The sequence below is a fragment of the Pongo abelii genome, chromosome 5 (assembly GCF_028885655.2).
Source record: "Pongo abelii isolate AG06213 chromosome 5, NHGRI_mPonAbe1-v2.0_pri, whole genome shotgun sequence".
Classification (NCBI taxonomy): Eukaryota; Metazoa; Chordata; class Mammalia; order Primates; family Hominidae; genus Pongo; species Pongo abelii.
Genome location: NC_071990.2, coordinates 167,643,317 through 167,653,703, shown reverse-complemented (window position 1 = coordinate 167,653,703; position 10,387 = coordinate 167,643,317). Strand labels below are relative to the sequence as shown.

Here is a 10,387-nt window from a genome sequence, read left to right as displayed (position 1 = left end):
CACACACATACATACACAGATATAGACAAACACAGACACACAGACCTACACACACATATACACATACACAGACATACACATACACATAGAGACACGCAGACATACACACACAGACATACACAGACACACACAAACCCACAGACACAGGCAAACACATATACACATGGACATATAAACACACACAATGACACACACAGACATACACATATACACACAGAGACACATACACAGAGACACATGCAAACACACACACAGGGATATACAAACACACACACACAAAGACGTACAGAGACACACATATACACAGACATACACACATACACCCACTTATACACAGACACATACAGATAATACACACACACACACAGAGACACACAGACACACAAAAACACATATACACGCAGACACACACATACACAGATACACATATATTCACATAGAGACACACATGGATATACAAACACACACACACAGACACACAAACATAAACACATACACAGACACACATGGACACATACATACACACAGACACACACACACATACACAAACACTAACACACCCACAGAAATACACACACAAACACATATTAATACACACACATAGATATACAAACACATATACACACACACACACACATATACAAACACCCACACAAACAGGTACACATACACAAACACACATAAACACACATGGGTATACAAATACACACAAAACACACAGATATACAAACACACACGGATATACAAATACACATGTACAAAAACACATACACAAATACACATATATACCCATGCATATACACTCAAACAAACATACGCATACAAACACACACATACACAAACATGCACACATCACACATATATACAAACACATGCATATACAAATACACCCACATTTACACAACACACAAACACATTTCACATATGAACACAAATGCACATATATACAGCGTCCCTCATGGGGTAGAGCTCTGTAGGACCTCTCATGGATACCAGAGTCCACCGACGTTCAAGTCCCTGATATAAAATGATGTGGTATTTGCATATAACTATGCACATCCTCCTGTATACTTTAAATTGTCATTATAATTACTTATAATACCTAATATGATGTAAATGCTGTGTAAATACTGCATTTTTTAGGAAATAATGACAAGAAAAAGGTCTTGAGGTGTTCAATGTAGACATTTTATTTCTAAATATTTTAATCCAACAAGGCTGGTTGAATCCAGGGATGTGGAGTCCATGGATATGGAGGGGTGACTGTATGTGACTATACATATCTAGAGAGACAGCTTTTAAGGAACTGGCTCACACAACTGTGCTGGCATGTGGAAAAGCTGCAGGGCAGGCAGGGCAGGCAGGGCAGACTGGAGGCCCAGGGAAGAGCTGGTGTTGCAGCTTGAGTCTGAAGGCTGTTGGGAAGCAGATTTCTTCTTCCTTAGAGGACCCTCAGCCTTTTTCTCTTGAAGTCGTCCACTGATTGGATGAGGCCCACCCACACTGTGGAGGGTCTCTGCTTTCCTGAAAGTTGACGGATCTAATGTTAATCTCATCTACAAAATGCCTTCACAGCAACATCTAGACTGGGATTTGACCAAGCAACAGGCCATGTGGCCCAGCCAAGTTAACATAAAATTAACTATCACAGGAAGAAAGGAAGTGAATCATTCAAGCAAGATTTTGCACTTTTTCTGGAAAGTCGTTATCAGAATAGTTTCATTTCTTGGGAATGAGTGAGGACCCATCCTGCTGGAGGAGTTGGCCCTGGAGGCCCCAGCCATGCCGTGAGTCTGTGCGGTCCTTCAGTCCATGCACTCCTGTAGTTGCAAGTCCACGCCGGCAGGCAGGAAGGGAGGCGCTCGCCAGTCCCACGGCACTCCGCCCTCCCAGAGCACGTCAGGGAAAATAGCCGTGAAATGTGGGTGAGCTTTAAGATAAAAGTCAGATCATGTGAGTCACTGATGTTTCCCATTTTGTGAAGACTGGAAGCCAAGTCGGTGGCCTAAACAGCCCGTGAGCTGGCCGGGTCACCCCCCACCTCCTAGTGCACTCCAGGCACACGGGCCTGGGTGCACGTCCTTGGACCCCTCTCACGGCTGTCCCCACCTCCTGGAACCCCTTCCCTCACCACCTTCCAGCTGGGCTCACACATCAACTTCTCAATGAGGCCCCAGCCGACCACGCCCTTTCCAACCTGCCCAGCACCCTGACTCACCTCTTCCTCTGCAGCACCTGTCCTGTTTCCCCCATGACCAGGTTAACTGTTGCATATTTCTTACTGCTGAAAATGTTTACTTGTATAAATTGAAGGGCTACAAGTGCAGTTATGTTACATGGAAATGGTGCATAGTGGTGAAGTCTGGACTTTAGTGTGGCCATTGCCCAAATAGTGTATATTGTACTCAATCGGCAATTTTCTTATCCCCCACCTCCCTCCCACTTTCCCGCCCCTCTGTGTCTCCAAAGTCTGTGATTCCACTCTGTACATCCATGTGTACACATTTTTTAGCTCACACTTCTGAGTGAGAATATGCAGTGCTTGACTTCTTGGTTTTGAGTTGTTTCAATTAAGATAATGGCCTCCAGTTCCACCCCTGTTGCTGCAAACAACATGATTTCCTTCTTTTTATGGCTGAGGAGTCTTCCATGTATACGACACTTTCCTTATCCAATCATTAGTTGACGGACACTTAGGGTGATTCCATATCTTTGCTATTGTGAATAGTCCTGCAATAAACATACAAGTTTAGGTATCTTCCTGATATAATGATATTCTTTGGGTAGATACCCAGTAACTAGATCAAATATTAGTTCTATTTTAGTTCTTTGAGAAACCAATTACCTTTTATTTTCCATTCTAGCATATATGTTTCATAGGAGCAGGAGTTTTTGTCTTTTTTGGTTGACTTACATATCCCAAGCACCCAGAATCCTGGTGCATAGTAGACACTAAATATTTGTTAAATAAACGAATAATTTTCCATTATGGCATGAGGCTTGGCATTGAGGTCACTCCAAAATCCCTCAGCAACATTTCTGTTTTGTTTCTCTAGCCTGATGTGATTTGGGAAGACCAGGAGTCCTTTTCCATTTTCAGATTTTCTCTGGAGGCCTCCACACACAAATACCATGACAGTATTTGTACATCTATTTTAAATGATCTTACTTTAAATATAGAACACAAGTCTTCTATGAAAATTTGAATTTAATATTTTAAAAGCTTTTTTCTCTTTCTCAATACCAAGAATATACTTAGAGAAAAATATACTTCATTTTTATCAAATAAAAATAAACCCTTTTATATAGACTCATGCATGTATAAACGCTGTGAGTCTTCCAGCATGCAGTCCAATGTTATTTACATTTTCCAAGGATGAAATGTAAAATTTTATGGTTTGGCCTTTCTGCTTAGCACATGTTCAACAAAAACAAACAAACAAAGCAGATACTTAAATCTCAGGCTGGGAAAAAGTAGATAAGATTTACCTATTTTCAGAATAACAATTTTACATTGTAAATGTAGCCAGACTTTTGGGACAGGCATAGGCATAGACAAAACTATCGATTTTCTAGTATTAAATTATCTTGATGTCTTCACCTCCTTCTCATCACTAAGATGACTTACTCTGAAAACTCAAGCTTGAAAATGTTGATGCTTTCTCCCAGAAGAAAAGGTCTTGTTTGCACTGGGTTGGTGTGCGCTGTGGGCACCTGGATGGACAAGGCAATGACTCAGAGAGAAGTGTGGAGTCTGAGAGTGAACAAGAAAGAGGCACTCAGAAAACAACAACAACAACAACAACAACAACTTCCAGCTTTAAGAACTGGGGAAGGGATGAACCATAAAGCAGGAAAACTCCCTAACTGGAAGTTGATGCCGGAAGTGAGTGTTACAACTTTCAGAGGCAACTGACTATGTACACATTCTGCCTCCGTGTCCTTGTTTGGAAAAGTAATCCAAATTCAGGCATTTTGAGCTGCTAGCAGCTTCTCTCCTTCTTCTGTGATAAGCCCATTGGCTTTCCTTTGTCCTGGCCAGTCCCTTAGGAATAGTGAGTTAGGCGAAAAGATCATTAGCGAGCCATTTTACGTTTTCTCATTTTATAGTCCTCATAAAAACACCAGGATCCAGTCATTTGCGGGCATTTGCTCTAAGCCAGGCAGTGGTTCATGGTTCCCACGCACGCACGTCAATCTGAATCCCCACAGCCACTTCCGCTTTCTCCCCACCGCGCATCAGCAGGAAGCTCAGAATAGAAAGTAACTTCCAAGGGCAGCTGGGATGTGGCAGATCTAGAATTTAAGGCCAGGTCTGTTCTGACTTACAGAACCACACCTTTTTTTATTTTATTTTTCTTTTCCTGCTGAGTGCCTGCTGCACACCAGGGACCACTGGAGGCATTTCCATACGCATAATCTTAGTCATCCTCACGGCAACACTAAGAGGAGACACGGCTATTGTTTCCATGCTTCCATTTTAAAGATGGAAAATGAAGTTCGGCAAAAGTCTATATTTTGTCCAGGGGAACTGTGGAATAGGAAAGGGGTAAAGTCAAGATTTGAACCTGGGCAATGAGTCTCTAGAACAAAGGCTACAGTCTTTGTTTCTGTTGCTTCTGACCAGCTCAGGTTTTTCTTTCCTGGGAAACATTTATAAAATATGATCGATCATATCTATGGACCTGGGAACACTTTTTTAAAATTTTTAATTAGAGATCTGTCAAGTCGCATTATTTTATGGTAATCCAAAACTAAACTAAACTAATAATGTGGCTGAGAATATTCTTTATTATTTGGAAATTCATAAACATGCTTCTATATAACCCGTGGATCAAAGAGAATATTAAAACTGAAATTTAAAACAATTTAGAAACATATAAGAAAGGAATATTTTATTTTAAAACCTATGGAATCCCCAAAAGCTCAACTCAGGGAAAAACTCTGTATTGGCAGAAATGCCTTCACTATTAAAGAAGAAAGATTAAAAATAAAGGAGCTGAATACACATGATAAAAATTTCAGAACAAAACATGAAAGTGTGAAGAGAGAATATATCGCTAAAACTAACATGTAAAATAAGGGAAAGTACAAATAAATACACAAACTGATATTCTGAAACCAGAAGTGGCTGAAGAGGCCTGAATTATAGGGCTGCAAGAAGGTCTGTGGAGATCGTCTTGCCTAGGTACAGAAGTCAGCAGCTCCAGCTCCACCTTGGAAACCCGGGTTTTAACCCTCGCCTTTCCAAATCCAATAGAGAAGCTAAATAAATCCAAATCTGCTGTGACACAAAATAAAACAACTAAAATTTTGCATGGCTATGCTTTTCTCACTTTGGAATAGTATACGTCAGAGTGGGGTTATGGACTCCTGGAAGAACCTGTATACTGAATACCATGTTGGCTTTTGTAAATAGAATTCTACATACATGCACTAAGGGTTAACCATTCATGGGAATCTGTGCCATATCTAGTTCTAAAGTGCACATCCCTTTCTCCTTCAATCTAGTTTATCTGTTGAAAAGTTGAAATTTTCACTGATTTTATTTTCTTCAGAGTTATACCATATTTAGTGACTACTTTCTGGGTCAGTTCACCTAGATATGACAGGTCTGAGACTAAAGTGGTTAGTTAGGTTGAACTGCTAGGAGTGGTGTGGGCCCTGCTGTTACCTTATTTAATTCATGGCAAAGGTGTGGAGGGGAGTATTCATTTACAACCAAAAGGGACCGGCAACTGCAGTCAGTCACAGTGAATTGCTGGAATTACAAATGGTTCCCAACTTATGATGGTTCAACTTAAAGATTTTTTTGACTTTATGATGGTGTGAAAATGATAGGTATTCAGGAGAAAGCGTTCTTCAAGTACCCACCTGTATTAGTCCGTTTTCATGATGTTGATAAAGATATACCTGAGACTGGGCAATTTACAAAAGAAGAGGTTTAATGGACTCATGGTTCCATGTGGCTGGGGGGGGCCTCACAATCATGGCAGAGGGTGAAAGGCACGTCTCACATAGCAGCAGACAAGAGAAGTGTGAGAGCCAAGCAAAGGGGTTTCCCCTTAGCACTACCATGAGAACAGTATGGGGGAAACTGCCTTCATGATTCAATTATCTCCCACTGGGTGGCCCCCACAACACATGGGAATTATGGGAGCTATAATTCAAGATGAGATTTGGGTGGGGACACAGCCAAACCATATCACCATCCAACCATTGTTTTTCACTTTCAGGACAGTATTCGATAAGTTACATGAGATATTGAACACTTTATTATAAAATAGGCTTTGTGGTTTTGCCCAACTGTAATGTTCTGAGCACATTTAAGGCAGGCTAGGCTAAGCCCTGATGTTTGTTAGGTTAGGTGTATTAAGTGCATTTTGACTTAGGATATTTTCAGCTTGTGATGTGTTTGTCCTAAATTGAGGAGCGTCTGTATTCTTAAAGGTTTTGGCTAGGCTTTAAGAGCTTGCCTTATACCATTAACCAGTAAGGTATATATGAGAAACGCATACCTTTACGTAATTAATGCGTTTCTGATAAACTGTGGAAATCTTTACTGTCAATGAAATCAAGTTGTAAATAAAGGAACAATTTTCAGTGTTCATGGGCGTATCTGTATTTATCTCTCTTCTGAAAACTTGTTTATATGAGATTTGCTTAAATCAGATTTCAAAAACATAAGATAAGACTTCACCAGTATTTTACGGTTACTGAGTAATATAGTTTGACTGAAAACAGATGGGATAGAGTTTCATGGCATATATTAATAACTTTGCTATAAAATAGAGATATTTAATGTGTAAACTTGCTTTTATATGGGGAGAGCATTTTAACTGATGCCCCTATAAAATGATCTCGCTTTAAGAAATACAGAAATCTGTGAATACTAAATATAAACATCCTGCCTCAGAGAATACAGCACACACACACTGTATATATGTATACACACACATATATGATATAAAGCACACTATATATGTGTGTGTGTGTGATAGCTAGCTGCTTTTCATCCGTTTTATAATCCATGTGTGCGAGATCTATAAAACGAGCCTAAATCCTAGCTATTAAAGCTGCCTCTAAGGGCTTCTACGAGTAGGGATGGAAGTGAATTAATTGGGTCCTTTGAGTGCAGTCATGCTGAACACAGTCATGGAGAGATGTACACAGCAGCCAATGGGAAGGTGGCAGCATGAGCAGCTGGCTTCCTCTTCCTGGGTGGACCCCAATCCTAAGTGGCCCTGTGAATGGGCTCATGTTCAGTTCTGGGCAGTAAATGGGCAGAGGCACCTGGGCTGAATTTGGGCTCTTCAGGGGTTATGCTCACTCTGTGATCACTCATGGGTCGTTGTGCTTACTATATTCCCAAAATAATAAAATTACCAAGTTTACCTGTCTCAGGGAAGAGGGTTAGAAAAGCCTAATCAAGGTAGTTAAAAAAACAGAAGAGGGTTTCACTCTAGCCTATCACCAGATGACATTTACAGAAACAAGTAGACTTTGGGAATTTGTACCAAGCATCATTTGTTGTTGATTCTTAAAAAAAAAAAAAAAATTAGTGAACGTTTTACCCAAAAAGGGTGATTCTAACATTGATATGTTGAAAACCTAGGAAATCAGACTCTTTACCAGTGCAATCCGATCTGAAAGATGGGTCAGATAACCCTAGTCTGTAGACGTATAAGGTGCCATTTGTTAGACTGCAAAAATTAGAGAGAAGGCAATGAAAGGTGATCAACAGGGACAACTTGCAGCTCTAAGACAATATGATCAGCACTTCCTGCACACTGTGAGACTCTACACGGCCGGGCGTGGTGGCTCACGCCTGTAATCTCAGCACTTTGGGAGGCCGAGGCGGGCGGATCACGAGGTCAGGAGATCGAGACCATCCTGGCTAACACAGTGAAACCCCGTCTCTACTAAAAATACAAAAAAATTAGCCGGGCATAGTGGCGGGTGCCTGTAGTCCCAGCTACGCGGGAGGCTGAGGCAGGAGAATGGTGTGAACCCGGGAGGCGGAGCTTGCAGTGAGCCGAGATAGCGCCACTGCACTCCAGCCTGGGTGACAGAGCGAGATTCTGTCTCAAAAAAAAAAAAAAAAGAAAGAAAAAAGAGACTCTACCATAGTCACCCATCTAAGGGGTCCTTTTGCCACTTAAGTTCTAAATGTGTTTGAAGACATTTATATCCATTTCATTCTTCACTGAAAGTGCGGATAATGCTAACAGGTTGGGATATTTCAAGACCCCAGGAATCTTAAACCCTGTTTACCACTCCCAACTAGACCGATTTCCCCAGACACAATGCCACTTCTTCTAGGTAACTCCAGAAACAAGAAAAAGGCATTTATAGGAAGTATTCATATTTAAATTAAGGTGATTATATCATGATTTGTTTGTCAATTACATAACATTATCAGATAAAAATTACAGTAATTTTTAGCTTAGTTTTAGTTGTTCAATTCCAAGTTTTTAATCAAGCAAGAGAATTGCTCCGAATGCACATGTTAATCTTGCCTAAACTTTTAGAAACAAATGGGTTGAATCCAAGTTAATGATGTTCCTTTATATTTCTCAGTGTACCTGTGGGAAGGCCTTTATGTTTCAGATGGAAAAAAGCAGCAGCAGCTCAATGGTAACTATGATATAATTGTCTTAAAGCCACCCTTTGTTTCCTGTATTTTGCTGAAATGCATTACTTTGTGACTCGTGTTAAGAGGTGGATTAGGGCTATGTCAGTCTACATGCAATAAAACAAGCTGCATCCTTGCATCAAGATGCTCACACAAGGACCAGAGATCTGCTGTCAGTTGTTTTGGGAAGGAAGGGATATACAAAATCGGCACAGAACGTGCAAATTATGTACCCATTGGAAGCTTTCTCTCTTTGATTCCCCAGGAGCCTTCAACCATTGGTGTGTGGCTGGATTATGTCTTCTGCTCCCTGCCAGGTGGTGCAGCTTCTTGCAAATGCAACCTTCCAGGTGTCCCTTCTGGCCAGTTCACCACTAGTGCACATACTTCGGCTGGGGCCAATTGGGTCCTTTACAAAATGACCAGTATGACATAGAAAGCAAAACCCACAAATACTTTAATGCCACTTAGCCTTGGTGTATTCTTTTTTAAATTTGAATTTTGCCTTGTTACATTAGTGGTGTCTTTCAGCCTGAGGTTCTCTGGGCTCAGCAGATGAATTTCTTATAATAAGTAGAAAGTAAAGTTGAGATTTATTATGGATGTTTCAAATCAGGAAAGTATAGGGCAGGACAAGCACAATATTCTGGGTAGAGATCTCTGGAAATTTCCAGTGGAAATCTCTATACAAATAGGAGTGTTGGAGGGAGGAGAAAAGTAAGCTTTCATGCCACCAGTAAGTCATAATAATCTAACTGGATACCTGGAGTCAAGTGAGGAGACAGTGATTTGAATTCAGGAGACTTGCAAGGGTTAGCTCCCAGGCTGTACTCATTGACTGTACTTGGTAACAATAAAACCCTTATCAATTACTATTTAAATGTATCTTTCACCATCAGGAAAATCATGCTGGTGCCAAGGAGCTCTGGAGTGGGGGAGGAGATCCTCCTTTGTTGACCTTGCCTTTGTTGATGATGGCAATATTAGTGCAGCACGTAAGCATAAAGTAATTAAACCCCAATTTCTGAGCCAAATAAAATCAATATGGCCACGGGATTATGGAAGATATGCTGCTTGTCTGAACTTCCCCTTCCTTTAACTCCCAGTCTGAGAGTTAGCGTCGGGTCTCTCAGTCCTATAGATAACAAACACAGCTGAAAAAACAAGGTCGCTCATCTTTTGGCTTCTGTGAGTTATTTTCCTCATAAGGGTTCATTTCAAAAGATTTAATATACAAAGTTCTACTTACGTCTCTCAATTGGCTGTTCTTGCAGACACCAGGTAGACTCTGTGTGCCAGCCACCAGACCTGACTCAGTCTAGACTGGAGCCTTCTATAACCTACAGTCCTTGAGAAGCCACGGTGCTTCTATCATGATGCATCAGCAGCTGAGGAGGCTTGATCCCTGCATCAAACTTTCTCTCTCCTTTTTCTGTTCTGCACTTGAATAAGAGAAGCTCAGGGACAAAAAGCATTGTCTCCTCATTAAAACCTGTGCAAAAGTCAAGATCTGATGTCAGAACACTTCACCCATGTGAATGAACCCTCTCTCCCTCCCTCCCTCCTTTCCTTCCCCTCCCTCCCTCCCTCCCTTCCTTCCTCTTTCTTTTTCTTTCTTTCTTTCTCTTTTTCTTTCTTTCTTTCTTTCCTTCCTTCCTTCTTTCTTTCTTTTTCTTTCCTTTCTTCCTTCCTTTCCTTTCTTTCTCTTTTATTTTCTTTCTTTCTCTGTAAAGAGAAATGAATCAGTTCTCC

At 40.8% G+C, this 10,387-nt stretch overlaps 1 long non-coding RNA gene across 1 annotated transcript; it reads right to left on the bottom strand.

Annotated features, from left to right (window-relative positions):
- Nucleotides 1-1,174: 1,174 nt before the first annotated feature.
- LOC129060136 (uncharacterized) lies at nt 1,175-10,174 on the bottom strand. Its single transcript, XR_008526569.2, has 3 exons — nt 9,885-10,174; nt 3,629-3,754; nt 1,175-2,730 (listed from the first exon to the last, which is right to left on the bottom strand). It is a non-coding gene; the product is annotated as an uncharacterized LOC129060136 (long non-coding RNA).
- Between the last annotated feature and the right edge of the window lie 213 nt (nt 10,175-10,387).